Genomic DNA, 18,204 nt, shown 5'->3' with positions numbered 1-18,204 from the left:
CCGATGGATCACATGGCGAGAGAGACATAAACACGCCATTATCCTCTTTGTTTCACCGTTGCCTTGTTTTTTTTTGTTTTTTTTTAAACGCTTCCTTCAATCACCGCCCTGACTGGCTGAGTAGTCCGACCCAAGTGGGGATATAATAACAGCGGGGGGTTTAATGCAAGTTAAAATTGCTACGCACTCGGAGCAACAAAGAGATTCTTGATGCAAGAATGAGCTCACTTTGCCCCCCCCCCCCCCCCGCCCCCCCAGGCGTCACGACAAGCCCCGTAATAACCCTTAATACTTTGGCACTTTGAGTGATGAAGAGTCACTCGAACTGAAGGTATTCCCTTACGCTGAGACGTACCTAAGCCTCTACGTGTAGTACAGCCCCTCTCCATCCTGTTATTCATCAAAAGCAACACGTCTGGCTTCGGTGTGCGAGATCTAATAATCATATTTCATTATTAATCTCTCGGGTCTAGTAAGCGTGGAAGTTAATACATGGCAAGTGTTTGTCATATCCCTTACTCAACTGAGGCCACTTATTCTGACCTAAATTATGAATATAATATACACAAGCTCTAATGCAGGGGTGGGCAAACTAAGGCCCGGGAGCCACATTGTTCTTTCCAAAGTATTTCATTTAAACTCAACATACAACCTGACATCATGGCTTGAGCCAACCTTAACCTTATGATGGTTTTATCAATTTCGGTATTTAATGTGGGCTGTTGTTTACAAAGTGCTCCTAAAAAAAGAGACACAAGCACATAATAATAATAATAATAATAATAATAATAATAAGAGAGCTGGGATAGGCTCCAGCACCCCAGCGACCCTCGTGAGGATAAGTGGTAGAAAATGAATGAATGAAAAATAATAATAATAACTACTACACGGTGGTTGAGTGGTTAGCGTGCAGACCTCACAGCTAGGAGACCCGAGTTCAATCCCACCCTCGGCCATCTCTGTGTGGAGTTTGCATGTTCTCCGTGGGTTTTCTCCGGGTACTCCGGTTTCCTCGCACATTCCAAAAACATGCTAGGTTAATTAGCGACTCCAAATTGTCCATAGGTATGAATGTGAGTGTGAATGGTTGTTTGTCTATATGTGCCCTGTGATTGGCTGGCCACCAGTCCAGGGTGTACCCCGTCTCTTGTCCGAAGACAGCTGGGATAGGCTCCAGCAACCTCCGCGACCCTTGTGAGGATAAGCGGTAGAAAATGAATGAATGAGTTCTCCTCCTATTTTGTGTGGAAGTGGTAACTTTTTGGCTTCTTATTTTGTCTTTCCCCACCCTCGGCCATCTCTGTGTGGAGTTTACATGTTCTCCCCGTGCATGCGTGGGTTTTCTCCGGGTACTCCGGTTTCCTCCCACATTCCAAAAACATGCTAGGTTAATTAGCGACTCCAAATTGTCCATAGGTATGAATGTGAGTGTGAATGGTTGTTTGTCTATATGTGCCCTGTCATTGGCTGGCCACCAGTCCAGGGTGTACCCTGCCACTCGCCCAAAAAGACAGCTGGGATAGGCTCCAGCACCCCTTGCGACCCTCGAAGCGGTAGATAATGAATGAATTAATTTAATTTATAACACACTTTATATCAAATAAATGATCTCAAAGTGCACATATAGCAGATTACTTTTTCAGATATAATAATTATATTACGTGTAAAATATATAGTCTTGTTAAATCAATGCGCCCCCCCCCCTGCTCTAATGTCACCCATCTATTCATTTAGTAATGTCAAATCAGTCGGAAGCCTTTATTTCCTTGTATTGGATACGAGTCGTTTATTTGTGGGCCCACACAAGAAGTCCGTTATAAAAGGAAACAGATCAGCGCAATGGAACCTGAGGGGTGGCTTTAACGACATTTCATTAGGTCATCATAAACGGGCAAAGACTGCAAATATAAATACAGGAATTGGTGGTAATTGTTCTTGTAAATAATGCATAATAGCAGGGTGCCTCCAGGCATAAAAGTCGAACGCTCATGTTTTCTATTTTCATAATGGGGAAGCATTGTAGCAGAGGATTTGCACAGATTATGTGGATCAGAAGGCTGTGTTCTCGTCTTCCCAGGGTAGATTGTTTTTTGGCGCTAGGACGAGACAGTTTGTCATCAGAAGAACACCAAATGGGAGAAGGCAAACGACAAATCATAACAATATGGAACAATATCCTGACCTACATCTGCCATGTGCGCATCACTGCAGACCTGACAACTTTGGTTTTTGTATTCGGCCCGACGGGTGTGACGAGACACGCGAATCGGGTTTACGAGAGTGAGCGTTAAAAAAAAATACAATGAAAAAATATAAAAATATAAAATATAAAAATACATTACACTGTGTGTATGCTAGCGGCCCCGCCTCCACCCTCCGTTCACGCCATTGGTCGACGGAACAAACGCACCAAGGTGCTGAAACCAAACCACAGAGCGAACCATCTTACTGTTTGGAGGTGGGGAACGAGGAACACAGACATGGCAATATATTGATTTCATATTAATTTGCTGTGTGATGAATTAATTTATTATTGAGAAATCTTGTCACGTTTAAATCTTGCGACACACGCTCTTAAACTGTATTATGGAAAGCAGGAAGTGAACAAATGTAACAGTTAGTGATTGTAAAAGTACCAGATGGAGGGGTAGGATTTAATAAGCTTTGCTTCTTCCTACTCCTTTTGGACATGTGGAACTGGGAACTGATTACGTGATGCATTCAATTGTAATCTGATGCATGTTCAAATGAAATTAAACCATTACCAGTTTGTGAAGAGACTATTATTAAAATATTTACGTACAGATGATCCGCTATCACATTTTACAAAATGCAACCAACAGTATGGAGATTAGTTATAGAAAGGTTGAGGGGGGGGGGGGGTGGATGGGAGAGCTCACCCAGGGAAAAGATCAGTGCTGGATTAAGATGAGAAGATTAGGGAGACATCAAACATGACTATTAACATGGCTTACATTAACAAGGCAGGGCAATTGCCTGAGTAATCAGAGGATCAGTGCTTTTATTGTATGAGCTTAAGGAAGCGGCGATCAGACGGATACAAGATAAGTATCTTTTTTTTCCCCACTCGCTGTGGAAAATGGCCACTTTCTCCACCATGACACAGCTTCATTGACTGAGTGTTCCGTGGTAGACTATGGTGTATTATTTGTCAAAACATATTGAAATGATGTGAACATGTGATATGGAGTATTCTGGTTTCCAGGCGGCAGTAATGACACAAAACATTGAGAACATTTACCTTACATGACCTTAACACTGCATGTTCTCCTCCAATTCCGTGTGGAAGTGGTAAATGATCAGCTTTAAAAAGAAAAAGGACTTATTATGTTTTTTCCTGTTTTCTGACCTACAAAAGAAAACTAAGTAAGTATCCTGTTCATTTTGTGTCACAAAAAAAGGGTACGGCAGCTCTCCGGAAGTGCTCGGGAACGCTTGGGAGTGTGACCAATCAGAGGCGCGCTTGGAGTAGAGTTGGGGAGTGGCGTAAATTACACAGAAAATCCACTAAACCACCACAGGAAGAGGTGAATAGGCTTTCGATGCGGTTTATTGTGTGTAACTGCTCTACAGGAGTGCAGAACCCGATATAAAAGGCACGAAAATAAGTATTATTAAGTCCACTTTAAGTTTAGAAGAAATAAAAATCCTAAATCGCGGAATGGAACTACTATATACTGCAACATTGTAAAGTGTACTACTTTGTATATCGGCCTAACATAACATAATTCAAACAATAACATATGGATAGCGGTTTCCGATTAAGACTATATTTGCCGATTTCCACTGGTGGTCCACATCAGCAAGCACGTTGCCGCATGCAAAGTCTGTACCGAGTTATTGTGAGGACAGACAGACGCAAAGAACAGCAAAAAACTGCAAGCTGTCATCTGAAAATGGAATAATTCCATCATTTAACACCTGGGAATCACACCAGCAACAGTTCCGCCGCTAATTGTCAAGAAAGTGCCTGCTGCGTCGTATCAAACCTTCGCTGATCTGTCATCATGCCTCGACAGCGCCATGTCGATACTGCGATTAGACAAGTGTGTGTGTGTGTGTTAATGACTAGAACAGCTCATTAATTATGTCACAGAGTGAAAGGAGAGGAAAAACAGGATGGGAAGTGGAGCATGCAAAACACGGCCTTCTTATGCACAATGCTTACATCAGGTACAAAAAAATAAAAAAAAAACCTTAAACTGTATTATGGAAAGCAGGAAGTGAACAAATGTAACAGTTACAGTTAGTTCTTTGGCGTAAAACAATGGTGATAACGCTAATAATAACAAAGCGGCTTGGTTAATATGCAGGTCACATTATGTCAACGGATCATTGTTGGCGGTTTTTGGAGTTTTTTTTTTTTTTTTCGTAAGGCTTCATCAACGGAATAGACGCGTCCCTCTTTTTAGATGTTTTTATATCTTCAGAATGCACAAAATTCCCCTAAAAAGCGCAGTTTTCCTATGAAGTAAATGAAGTATTAAGTTGAACGGCCTGGTAGATTTTGGGTGTACTCGCTTGAGGCCATTTTGTACCGTGTTGGACTTGGACGCTGCTTGTGCCATCCTTTCTATACTGTTGTATTCCGGCAGTTTTCCTGATTTTGGGGATTATTTCCATTCCCGTTTTGAGTCATTCCGTAAGAATTTGCTATATCATCACAGTTTGTGTGCATGCAACCCCAGTTTCCCCAGGTACATTATTTAAAAAAAAAAAAAAAACAAAAAACCTTTAACTGTATTATGGAAAGCAGGAAGTGAACAAATGTAACAGTTACTGATTGTAAAAGTCTTGAACCAGTCATGATGTGCTATATATATATATATATATATATATATATATATATATATATCACTATATTGACACTTACTATGGTACCCATTATGTCATTGGATGGTCATATCACCTTGTACTTTGGTATGTGACAAAAATAAAAAAAATAATTTTATTTAATTGTATTTAATTGTATTTAATTGTATTTAATTGCATTTAATTGTATTTAATTTTATTTATTTTTATTTAATTTTATTTAATTTTATTTAGATTAGGAAAGCAGGAAGTGAACAAATGTAACCGTTACTGATTGTAAAAGTACCAGATGGAGGGGTAGGATTTAATAAGCTTTGCTTCTTCCTACTCCTTTTGGACATGTGGAACTGTGAACTGATTATGGGATGCATTCAATTGTAATCTGATGCATGTTCAAATGAAATTCAACCATTACCAGTTCTTCCGGTCGTGACACAAAACCAGGTCCAAAGCGGGTCCAAGCACGGTACAAAAAAAAAAACCAGCAAAAACCAAAACTTCATGTTCAGAGCTAACAACAACAACAAAAAAATAGCACATTTGTATGTAGATTGTATTCCCAAATGTTTATTTAAGTACCCCTTTAACAGGCTTTCACATGAGAACATTAATTAGGCAGTTCGGTTCGGTGTTGCTTAGCAAGCATCCCCGCCGATATGTGAGCTGTCGTGGAACTAGACCCATTGGATGGGATTCCCTGCCAAGAAAATCCACGACTAAATGCCGAGCTCATGTTTTGACTCGGGCTACTAACGAATAAAACGTTTAATGTTTGGCGTTGACCACTTTCAGCCGGTGAACGAGGATAAAAATGAAAAAAATAGCGTAATTTACCGTGTATAAGATGCTACTTTAAGGCAAAAGGGACTACCGTACCCAAGTCTGGGTTCTGGGTTCTTGGAGATGGACAAATGTGAGAAACACTTCAGTGTACATCGAAACAGTTGAAATGAGTTCAGGTCATGAATAATGGGAGCGAAACCTAATGTGCTGCCATAATATTTATGTCGAGTATAAAAACAGGACCAATTTGGAGCGCCATCCGATTCGTAACGAGGTAATGAAGCTAGAAATTAATTCAATTTCCGCAATTTGCTTTAAGTGACCCTGAGCTCATTGTGCTGTAGCTGATAAATGGCAGATTCCAATCCCGGAATGGGAACGTGTTTTCAAATTAGTCCTGAATGAATTATTAGGGCTGATGGGGGGGGGGGGGGGCATGAGGCGACTGTAAAAGCGAAAAAGGCTTCAGCCTTCCATTGCAAACTCATGCATACTAAACATCTAGTAGGCCTTCTGAAACATATGGTGCTGGGGGGGTTGGGGGGGTTCAAAAACCCATCAGTATCTGGTTGGTCTCAAATGTTGTGTACGCAGATCCAGAGCACCCCCCCAACCATGCTCAATGGATGACATACCCGATACAGTCTAATAACTTCTCTAGGGGCCTTCAGGACACTCACATAGCACAATCAGATTTACTGAGATACATTATAAGGTATGACTTAAGACACTTTCAAATCATTTTCAATTGTGAAATCATTGACTAAAACTTTGATGGGAAGGAACCAAGAAGAGAAATAAAAGTCATTAAAGTATGCTGGTCCTGCAATAACTGGGATGTGTTCAGCTTTCAGGGATTGGACCAGTCCATGCTGCAACTGATGATGATCATGGATGAATGGGCCAAGAATGGGGCAGAAATGGGGCGACAATGGGGCCGAAAATGGGGCATCAACGGGGCATCAACGTGCCGACAATGGGGCATCAACGAGGCATCAACGGGGCATCAACGGGCCGACAATGGGGCATCAACATGCCGACAATGGGGCATCAACGTGCCGACAATGGGGCATCAACGTGCCGACAATGGGGCCGACAACGGGGCATCAACGTGCCGACAATGGGACCGACAATGGGGCATCAACGAGGCATCAACGTGCAGACAACGGGGCATCAACGTGCCGACAATGGGGTCGACAAAGGGGCCGACAATGGGGCATCAACGTGCCAACAACGGGGCATCAACATGCCGACAATGGGGTCGACAAAGGGGCATCAGGCTGCCAACAACAGGGCATCAACGTGCTGACAATGGGGCCGACATTGGGGCATCAACGTGCCGACAATGGGGCCGACAATGGGGCATCAACGTGCCAACAACGGGGCATCAACGTGCTGACAATGGGGCCGACAATGGGGCATCAACGTGCCGACAATGGGGCCGACAATGTGGCATCAACGGGGCATTCACGTGCCGACAATGGAGCCGACAATCGGGCCAACAATGGGGCATCAACGTGCCGACAATAGGGCATAAACAGGGCATCAACGTGCCAACAATGGGGCCAACAATGGGGCATGAACGGGGCATCAACATGCCAACAGTGGGGCCAACAGTGGGGCCAACAGTGGGGCCAACAGTGGGGCCAACAGTGGGGCCAACAGTGGGGCCAACAGTGGGGCCAACAGTGGGGCCAACAGTGGCGCCAACAGTGCGTTCAGAATACCACCACTAAAATGTGGCCGTGTTGCGGATGGTGTGGCCCATGATGGCTGGGGTGTTACGGTAAGAGCAGGCGTATGTAAAGGACAACTAAGACGTGAAAAAGAGATGGTGAAATAATATAAATATTACTTATGCATATGATATACAGTCATGGGAAAAAAAAACACTGTAGATTTGCACAGATAATCCCTACTATGTCCTTCCTATGCATGTTATTTATCTGTATAGTCTGTGCTTTCCTGACAAGATATTTGGACTCTTCCATGGGAGGGGTGGGCGGGGGGGTGTTTATGCTTTATTTATGTTCCTTCATGTGTGCAAAATGTAGTTTTGTTTAACCGCGTTGCAGCTCTGTGAAAACAGAATGTAAATGTGGGATCTTATTGATTCATTGTGGCCTGTGGGAACATTTGATGAATTATTGATAAGATCTCCTGCCTGGTGGCTATTTGCATTTTTACTTTAATGAGATATTTGTGCTTCTGTCGAGGTCCGTTGTTTCATAATATGCCACATGTTACTTTTACCGGGGTATTTTATACTACTACAGTACTCATGCAGGACAGATTGGGTCATATTTGACCGATTTAACCTGTAGGATCAGAGTCAGATTAGGAGATGAATAACCCGAAGCTACAAAGATGAAAGACACCCCCCCCCCACACACACACTTTAGGGAATTATTTGTAGAACCACCATCTCCCCCCTTTCCCAGGTTATCTCCTGGAGCATCAACACAGAGCCCGACTTACTGAATTTTCAGGAAGCATCCTCACCATCTCCAGAGGAAGACGATGGGGGCCTGTGTACCCCCACCTGCCTACCCCTACCCCCCCACCGCAGAGACACATTAAAGAGCTCCAGAGTTTAAATCTTCCTCCAGGAGATCGCTCACAAGTCCCCGTCGACGCCTGTGAAGCTTGGCGCCGCCAGGCTGACGGCGGAGCTAAACAGCGACGAATCGTGGAAAGAAAAACCCAGAGACTCCGATGGGGAAACATAATAAACCATTTTTTTGTGTTGGAGACTTGAAAGCTATACGTCACGTATATACGGTACACTGAGCGTTTAGTGCGTTCATACCACACTTGTGAGATCATCCGCCTGATTTATCTCAAACTCAATTTACCTGGGGGGGCCACTGGAGCTAGGGTCTGGGCAAGGCTGGGCCGCATCAGGTTTTCCAAAAAAACGCATTTATTAAAAACAGAAAAATATACAAACTTTTTCAGTGCTTTGGTTCCGATTTTCTACAATAAAAACTCTGATAAAACATTCCACTGTTCTCAAATATCTTACTTTTTTTCTGCACAAGATGAAAAATAAATAAATCAAGAATAAAGAAAATCAATCAGTAATAAATAAATATAATAATAAAACTGCAAATAATAAAAACTTAAGAAACCACATATAGTTGGTGGGAAGACAAATTATTTTTTTCAGATTAAAATGAACAAAGCATTATTAGAGCCCTGTAGACATGACAAAACACGACTATAGTCACATTTATACTCTTTTTATTTACAACATATTGCGCAACTGCAGGGTCTTGAGACACATGCTAACTCGCAAACTAGAGAGCTAGCGACCTAAACGGTAGCCTTCAAGTTATTTCCTTTAAACTTAAATAGCCAAAAACTTACCACTTCCACACGGATAGGGAGGATAACTATTAACAGTTATTTAACCTTTAACATGAACATTAATCAAACGTAATAATTTTTTTCTGGGTACATGATACCGTACGGCATCCATATCAAACTTGCACGGGGCCACATTAAACTTTCATATCAAGGCGGGGGGCCTCAAACTAGTGTCCTGCGGGCCGCGTGTTTGAGACCCCTGGTTTACACTAATCTCTTTAGAAATAGTATATATTTGTCAGGTTTTCAACTCCTGTAAAAACACTTAACTGCAGAAATACAGTGAGAGTGAAACCACATACCCAGTGGCATGCCGCTCCACTCTTTCGGGGGTCCCTACTACATGGTCGTGCAACTCTAAGAGGGGGGGGGCAGTTGCACGAGCTGTATTTGTATTTGTCTGTGTGTGTGTGTATATGTGAGAGTAATTACTTTCATTGTTTTACGAGTTCTTATCTTGACACATTCTTGCAGGATTAACATGAACATCTGCAGGTTCGCTGTTGACCTGGGGGGGGGGGGGGGGACCTTCCTTCTTCAGCACATTCAAACACTTTCTATTATCTAAGCAAATTGATATAAGGGTGATAACTAACATTATATTCATTCTATCTACATTTTATTATAATAACATTTGAATGAGTTGTGTTCAATGTCACAATTACTCTCGGGTTCAGAACAAAACCCCCACGAAAATCTCCTGTAGTCTACAACGAGTGCAGCTCTGTACCGATGCTAATTTGATCCACAGTTAAAGCTTTTATTGCAAATCATCTGCTTAACTTTTACGGCTCCGTTCTAATCAGCATTTATAGCCCATGGAGTGTTTTTCTTTCACACTAATGATGATCATTGTACAACGCCGAAGCAGAGTGTTTCTTGGCGCTACGTACTCGCTGCAGAAATAAATGACTTCAATGAGCGGTGCGTGCATAAGGAAGTTGGAAGATCAATCCAGAGCAATGTTGCCTCGAAGTCGCGCGTACGCGATCACACACTGCACATGAAATACAACACAGCCTGAACAGCGAGTACAATGAACGCATCATTTATTCTGTACCGTTATGCAATTGAACTCAGTGACACCCTTCAATGGACCATGTTGGGTTCTCCAAACAGGCAGCTTGGAGCATTGAAGGAGACGTGGACTTTGAATCCAGCAGGAAACTTCATTTGGGCCGAGGATGGTCCCGTGTCTTCAAGGACAGCCAATGGGATCCATTTTTTGGGCCTACCACTGGACTTTTTTTTTTTATCCTTGAGGTATGGTTTCATGACTGTCTTACTACGTCCAACCTCAGCAGCAATGGTACATAAACCAGCACCTAAACACATCATATAATATTACATGGCGTCAACAGGGGCGTCACTAGTTTCTGAGGACAGTGGGGGCTTAGCCCCCTGGAGATGCACAGGATATGAATGAATGTAGTAGACATTAAAAAAAAAAAAAAAAAGAAAAATCCAAAAATCCCAAAAACAAATAAGAAAGAAGAACCGGGATATAACTTTCCCACTTTTGGACAGATTCTCAATAGTTTTAGGCCACCATTAAATGTACACAAGTACACACAATCTATACTGCAAAACCGCTGCTCAAGCTCTGCAAAAATTATATTCAATTGACAGTGATGTAATAATAATAATTATATTATTAATTAGCCTATGGTTATTACTATCATCATTATTCTTCTTCTGATTACTATTATTAGTGGTAGTATTAGCATTAGCAGCATTAGCATTAGTAGCATTAGCATTAGTAGCATTAGCATTAGCATTAGCAGCATTAGTAGCAGTAGTAAATTTAAAAATCTATAAAAAATATCAAATTATTTATGGGGATTAAGAACATTTTAGCTAACTAAAATAATGAGTAATATTTAAATAATATTTAAAAATAAAATAATTTAACTAAATTTAACTAAAATGGGCTTAATGGGTATCAATCACTCGCAAAAACAACAACAACATAACTTACCCACACATGTTTATGTGTCATCTACAAAAAAGAATGAAAGAGAAAAAAAAAATGTCAACATAAAGTTCATAACCAACCACTCAGTAACATCCCTGACTTTCAAACTTTTTTTTTTTCTCTTCTTCCTACCCGGCGGTCATGTTTTCTCAGTATCCATACTAAAGTAGTCGTCATGGTAACACAAAGCCTTCCACCATTGTGGATGGAGGGGCGGAGGGGCGGAGGGGCGGAGGGGCGGGGTGTCCGGCGGCAGCCCCACAGCTGCTCTAACAGCTGTGATAAAGAGGGTTTGTCTGCTATAATGAATACGGTTATGATAGTCATGGTAATAACAATCACATCATTATCTTTTTATATCTTTAGAATGCACAGAAAAGAGAAAGTCAACGATTATGGATGATGGGCAAAATTCCAAAAAAAAGCACAAAACAGACACGCTGCAATCGATTGTGTGTACAGTACAGCCGCTCCATGGCAACGCGGATGAGTTAGTGGTTTACTGCCGTTTGACTTCTACTCAATGGGGAGCGTACAGTCCCAATACCGTTATCAAGATGGGATTGCTAGTGCATTTTTCATATTGACTCTGCATGATGTCATATTTTGTTGCATCATAACATTCGTTATGTACTCCCCGGACCTCAGTAAGCCAGACAAATGGAGCGGGATTGAACCTAACAAAGTTGACAGGAGGTTAAAATTAAGTAGAGTTCATCTCCTGGGTCTTAGAAGACATGAAGTTGGCTAAATGGATTTACCTCAACTGCCCCTCTGTCGCTATGCAATTCTTTTCCCCTGTTAAATTATTCAGGCTTGGATTCCGCACCGCAATATTTACCACACGCTGCAGTGTAAACTCCCGCTGACCTTTCACAGTCGCTTTTGCGTTGATTCGTACGGATAGTGCCACCTGATCAGAGATATTGTTTACATTTGACTGTGAAATCATGCCGGCTGCCATCGTTAGCGTCAGCTAACGGTTCATGTGCTTTGCGTTCACTCGTGCAGTAGCCCCGGGTAGCCAATGGCGGGACAAGGAAGCCAATGGGTGACTACCACTCAGATGCATGCAACCAAAGTGACTGATGCACCGAGTAGGATGTCGGATATCGGCTTTATTGACGATAAATTGACGTCAAACTCACAATTTTCGATTCCCATAGCAACCGAAACACGAATATTTTTATTGGACATTCATTCATTCATTCATTTTCTACTGAGGGTCGCGGGGGTGCTGGAGCCTATCCCGGCTGTCTTCGGGGCGAGAGGCGGGGTACACCCTGGACTGGTAGCCAGCCAATCACAGGGCACATATAGACAAACAACCATTCACACTCACATTCATACCTATGGACAATTTGGAGTCGCTAATTAACCAGTGGCTAACAGTCTAAAAATAAAAAAAAAAATCATTTCAAGAAATGCTGCAAATGTTTGACAGACAATATGAATGGCCTGCAAGAAAATAAGTGTCATTCACACCTATGGACAATTTGGATCTAGCATGTTTTTGGAATGGGGGAGGAAACCGGACATAGGAACTCCACATAGAGATGGCCGAGTGTGGAATTGAACTCAGGTCTCCTAGCTGTGAGGTCTGCACGCTAACCACTCGATCACCGTCCACCCGATTTTAAATACTAGAGGGGTGATATGTATTGATGTATCTGTACAGACTGAACTTGATCAGTTAATCAGTTTCCAAATGAATTAATCATGATTAATCAGCATGACACACCAAGTCTGAAATATGCCCATTTTTGCTGTATTATATTTAAAAAAAGGATTATATCAAGTATACGTACAGATTAACACGTAATGACATTACGCATCGACAGCTTTGTGTTGTTTACAAGTCGTACAGCTTTGTATAAAAGGTGTTTTAAACGCAACATTGCTCAAGGGAACTTGGGGAATCAACGAGCCGCTTGGGAGAGCAGCTGTAAGAGCTCCGACTGCGTTCGGGGCAGGGGGGGGGGGGGCGGGGGGGGAGTGGGGGACAATATTCCCCCCGTCAATCCGCACAACTTGAGGGAGCGACAGTTTTAATCATGATTTGTTTGTTTCAGCCGGCGGTGACGGAATAACCACAAGCCTGACGCTTTCAATATCACAAAACACGACGACGAGTCCTGAATTGTGCTTTTGTGGCAAACGCATGAGAATCACACTCATCTTATGTTGCCGTGCATGATACAACACAGAATCCATCATTTGTTGTCGGTAGATGGTGAGACTCCAGAAAACAATACCGTATTAGCAACAGGTTGGCTGTTTTAGGAAGTCAACATCACCTCGCAAATCCGTAAGACTGCCTGCCAGGAGGGCGCCGATGACCCTTGAACCGTCTGATTTTGTCCTCTTTGCTATCAGCACAAAAGCCAGACGATGACGGGTGATCGCGCGACTGATTCAACGACTGCTGTGTAAAACTGCCTCATCAGCCGTACTTCCCTCGGCAGCCGCAGGAAGTACATCCATCCATCCATCCATCCATCCATCCATCCATCCATCCATCCATCCATCCATCCATCCATCCGGATTGGTGTCGATGTTAGCCTTCCACTTCAGATCCTGAGACATTACGGATCCCGGGAACTTAAAGATCTCGACTACGGGTCAGTGATTACAATTTGCTGGCCAATCACAGAGCTGTAAAAAAAAAAAAAAAAAAGCCTGCATGAAGTCATTAAGTCATTCATGGCATGTTCTCCTCCAATTCCGTGTGGAAGTGGTAAGTTTTCAGCTTCAAAAAAAGAAAAGGACCCATTTGGGTTTCCTGTTTTCTGACCTACAAGAGAAAGCTCTAAGTAACAATATATCGGTGTCCTGTTCATTTTGTGTAACAAAAAGGGTACGGCAGCTTTCCGGAAGTCCTCGGGAACGCTTGGGAGTGTGACCGGGACTGTAGGACCGGGGAGTGGGGTAAATTACACAGTTTGGGTGGGAAGGAAATCCACTGAACCACTACAGGAAAAGGTTAAGAGGGTTTCTATGCGGTTTATTGCGTGTAGCTGCTCTATGGGAGTGCAGAACTCGGTCGAATGGTTAGCGCGCAGACCAGGGTTCAATTCCACCATCGGCCATCTCTGTGTGGAGTTTGCATGTTCTCCCCGTGCATGCGTGGGTTTTCTACGTTTTCCTCCCACATTCCAAAAACATGCTAGGTTAATTAGCGACTCCAAATTGTCCATAGGTATGAATGTGAGTGTGAATGGTTGTTTGTCTATATGTGCCCTGTGATTGGCTGGCCACCAGTCCAGGGTGTACCCCGCCAGCTGGGATAGGCTCCAGCAACCCTGCGACCTTTGTGAGGAAAAAGCCGTAAAAAATGAATGAATGAGCGCATGAATACGGAATCAAACCGTGACCGTGTCGTCGGATAAAAGATTTGACAAGATGGCAAAACGTTGCCAGATTCCCCCTCAACGCCACAATTACAAAATTGAAATATTTACACATTCCCTGCAGGACAGAAACACAAACCCACTTAGCCTCATTCTATTCCAGTTCCCCATCCGACTGTCTGCGGTGTTTGATTAGCACATTCACGCACACGGAACAAGCAACCCCCCCCCCACCCCTCCACCCCCCACTCCATTCCATTTCCTGCTTGGCGGCTATAATGAATCTTTTATGATTTCATAATACATCTACTTATCCCCCCTTCTGTTAAAATCACATTGCACCACCTGGAACCACTTCAATTTGGCTTTCTTCTCATTTGCTACATCTTCTTCCCACTTTGTTAAGTATGAAATCTAACATTGCAAATGTAAAGTGGGGAATATATTTTTTTTTTTTTACCTCCGTGTTAGAATTGTCTACATTAGGGGTCTCAAACACGCGGCTCGCGGGCCAAATGTGGCCCCGCAGGACGCTAGTTTGAGGCCCCCGCCTTGATATGAAAGTTTAATGTTAGTGCGGCCCGCGCCAAGTTTGATATGGATGCTGTATGGTATCATGTACCCAGAAAAAATTATTACGTTTGATTCATGTTCATGTTAAAGGTTAAATAACTTAATAGTTATCCTCCCTATCCGTGTGGAAGTGGTAAGTTTTGGTGTGTGTATAGCATATAGAAGCAACAAGAAGCCTTTAACAGAGCACAGCTGAAGAGATTGAGCAAAGCTTGGGCTGGAGCCTCCATTTGGTAATGACTTCTTTATAAATGTTCAGATGGATTAAACCTGTGGCTCAGAGAGGCTGCTTGACAATAAAAGACACGCAGCAGCAGGAGGAGGAGGAGGAGAAGCCATCTTGCCAACTGCTGATATTCCTTCCACGCCTCTCCTGAATGTTAAATTGGGATTTATTGTGTGGGAAAGAAATTGCTCCGTATGTTGGAATGTCCTCACTGCAAATTCTGCATGTTTAATGCAAGTCATTTCATCTATTGCGGTAATTGCGTGATGGAATTGAACTCCAACTCGACATGTACGAGGCGTGTGACAGTACATCGTGTACGTTCATCTCTTCAACGTAATGAATTATTATAAAACTAGAAACTAGTTTTATAGAATAAAACTGCTGGCCGATGATTCTCCAATACAGTGGAGCAGTGATTCCCAAAGTGTGGGCCGCGGCTCACTGGTGGTACTGCAGGTAGGTCATGAGAGGTCCTTAAAAATATGATTCATTTTGCAAATATTTTTATTGTAAAATATTTAAATATATATATATATATATATTTCTAGGCCTAGGTAATAACCTATTGAGTGTTATTGACCTGTCACAATATTTTAGTAACCTTATACAGTTTATATGATTGGAACGTAGCTCTCTGGTCATCATGCTAGTTATGTAAAATTATGAGAATTATTTTCGTCTGGTGTGTGCGCCACAGATTAAAAGTTTGGGCTTAAATCCTGAATCTTATAATAATAATAATAACAAATAAAAATAATAATAACATTAAAATTAAAAATAAACAATATAAATATAAATATACATAAAATATTAGATATTAAATGTTAAATGTTAAATATCAAATATCAAAAATCAAATATTAATAATCAAAATTTGAAATTTGGAAACAAAAATAAAAACAAAAAAAAAATACAAAATTGCTTTGAGAACGCAGCGTTTTGTTTATGTACTGTTTATAAAATGTCTGTATTGTGTGTACACCACAGATTAAAAGTTTGGGCTTAAATCCTGAATCTTATAATAATAATAATAATAATAATAATAATTACAAATAAAAATAATAATAAAATTAAAAATTAAATATAAATTTGTAAATATTAAATTTGTAAATTTGTAAATATTTAATATTTAATATTTAATATTTAATATTTAATATTTAATATTTAATATTTAATATTTAATATTTAATATTTAATATTTAATATTTAATATTTAATATTTATTATTTAATATTTATTATTTAATATTTAATATTTAATCAAAACAAAACAAGAATAAAAAAATATAAAACAAAAAATAAAAATCAAAAAGTGCTCTGAGAACGCAGCATTTTGTCTATGTACTGTTTACAAAATGTCTGTCTTGTGTGTACACCACAGATTAAAATCCTGAATCTAGTGACAGCATTTCGTCTATGTACTGTTTTTATAGGACAAAAGTGGGACACGGCCATTTTTTTTAGCTTTTCAAGTGGGCCCTGAGTTGATAAAGTTTGGGAACCCGTGCAGTAGAGAATTATCGTAAATATTGTATAAGTGTAATAAAACAACGAGCCTTGCATTGCCCAACAACAACAACAACAACAACAAACGTGTGCTATTGGTTATTCTGACGGTAAAAACTTCCTGGCAGAGCCGTGGATTGGCGATGATAATCCATTATAGTCTTTCACTGGTTTGGTTTCATCCGCTTCATACGAGCAGTTTGGGGACCAGTGGTATCCCGCCGGAATCTGACACACATAGCCTGACCTGAACACGAGTAAATATGAATCTTCCCTGCCCTCATCCTTGTTGTGCCGCCCCCCCCGGGAGAATGCCGCCCTGGGAAAATTGCACATGTGACCCATATCTAAAACCGGGGTGAAATATATCGATTCACCCCAATGCGACTCAGTGAGCGACACACAAACACACCACAATGAATACTTTGAAAGTACCCAAAGCAGGTCGAGTATGGGATATAGTAGTACTTTCATCACATTCACCGCCAAACAAAGAGTCCCTTAATAACTTTTCCTTGTGATATTAGTTCCCTGACGAAGCAACCTCGAGCGGTATTTAACGGAAGGTTTGTTTTCCGAGTCCCTCCATAATTAGAGAGTAAAATTTGCGCTCGCCTTTGGGCTTCTTGCAGCGTAAATTTAGAAACACTATCTCGCCTTGTCCAATTTATTTGACATGGATTGCTTCCCTTCACGCCAACGAGTCTGGTAACGTTTCTCCCCTGAGGATTCTAACTCATAATCATCATTCATGTTGTGTTTATATGCACGTACGACATTTGTTCTCCTTAAGTTAACACAGCTAAAGTATGCATGTTTGTGTTTGTGTACCTGAGGGTTCCATGTGACTGGATCTGCTCGTCCTGGCCTGAAAGTCGTGGAGGTGCGAGGAGACGAGGAGGGAAGCTGAGCAACTGGGAGTCATTTTTCCAAGGTGTCTGCTGGCCAGATTACCTGTCAGATTAGAAAAAAAAAAAAAAACACGTCAGACACTCTTGACAGGCGGTTGGGCCCAGATATATGTTCATCGTGATGACACTGGCCTCGAACGCGACATACAATCAAAAAAACACATGTCCATACGGTACACACTAGGAGGTCACCGAGTATTCACGATCACAGTAATCATTTATTTTTGTAGTAAAATAAAAGGCATGCAGCAGGAATTCTGGATTCAATAACTGTGGAGTTTTTTTTATACTATCTGTAGGGCTGCACGGAGGTCAAGTGGTTAGCGCGCAGACCTCACAGCTAGGAGACCCGAGTTCAATCCCACTCTCGGACATCTCTGTGTGGAGTTTGCATGTTCTCCCCGTGCATGCGTGGGTTTCCTCCCACATTCCAAAAACATGCTAGGTTAATTAGCGACTCCAAATTGTCCATAGGTATGAATGTGAGTGTGAATGGTTGTTTGTCTATATGTGCACTGTGATTGGCTGGCCACCAGTCCAGGGTGTACCCCGCCTCTTGCCTGAAGACAGCTGGGATAGGCTCCAGCAAACGCCCGCGACCCTCGTGAGGATAAGCGGTACAAAATGAATGAATGAATGAACATTAGTAGAGCCCTCTAGACATGAACTAACACCCC

General features: G+C 41.7%; 1 long non-coding RNA gene across 1 annotated transcript in view; it reads right to left on the bottom strand.

The window, feature by feature from the left end:
• Nucleotides 1-5,456: 5,456 nt before the first annotated feature.
• Nucleotides 5,457-18,204, bottom strand: part of LOC144894535 (uncharacterized) — a 35,557-nt gene continuing 22,809 nt past the window's right edge. Inside the window, exons 2-3 of the long non-coding RNA XR_013625141.1 lie at nucleotides 17,448-17,570; nucleotides 5,457-5,530 (exon numbers count right to left, since the gene is read on the bottom strand). This is a non-coding gene — a long non-coding RNA (uncharacterized LOC144894535). The remainder of the gene's footprint in view (nucleotides 5,531-17,447; nucleotides 17,571-18,204) is intronic.

This window comes from Doryrhamphus excisus, linkage group LG21 (genome assembly GCF_037039965.1).
Source record: "Doryrhamphus excisus strain RoL-2023G ecotype Guam linkage group LG21, RoL_Dexc_Guam_v1.1, whole genome shotgun sequence".
Taxonomy (NCBI): domain Eukaryota; kingdom Metazoa; phylum Chordata; class Actinopteri; order Syngnathiformes; family Syngnathidae; genus Doryrhamphus; species Doryrhamphus excisus.
The sequence above is the reverse complement of the archived record's forward strand: the minus strand, read 5'-3'. Positions and strand labels throughout refer to the sequence as shown.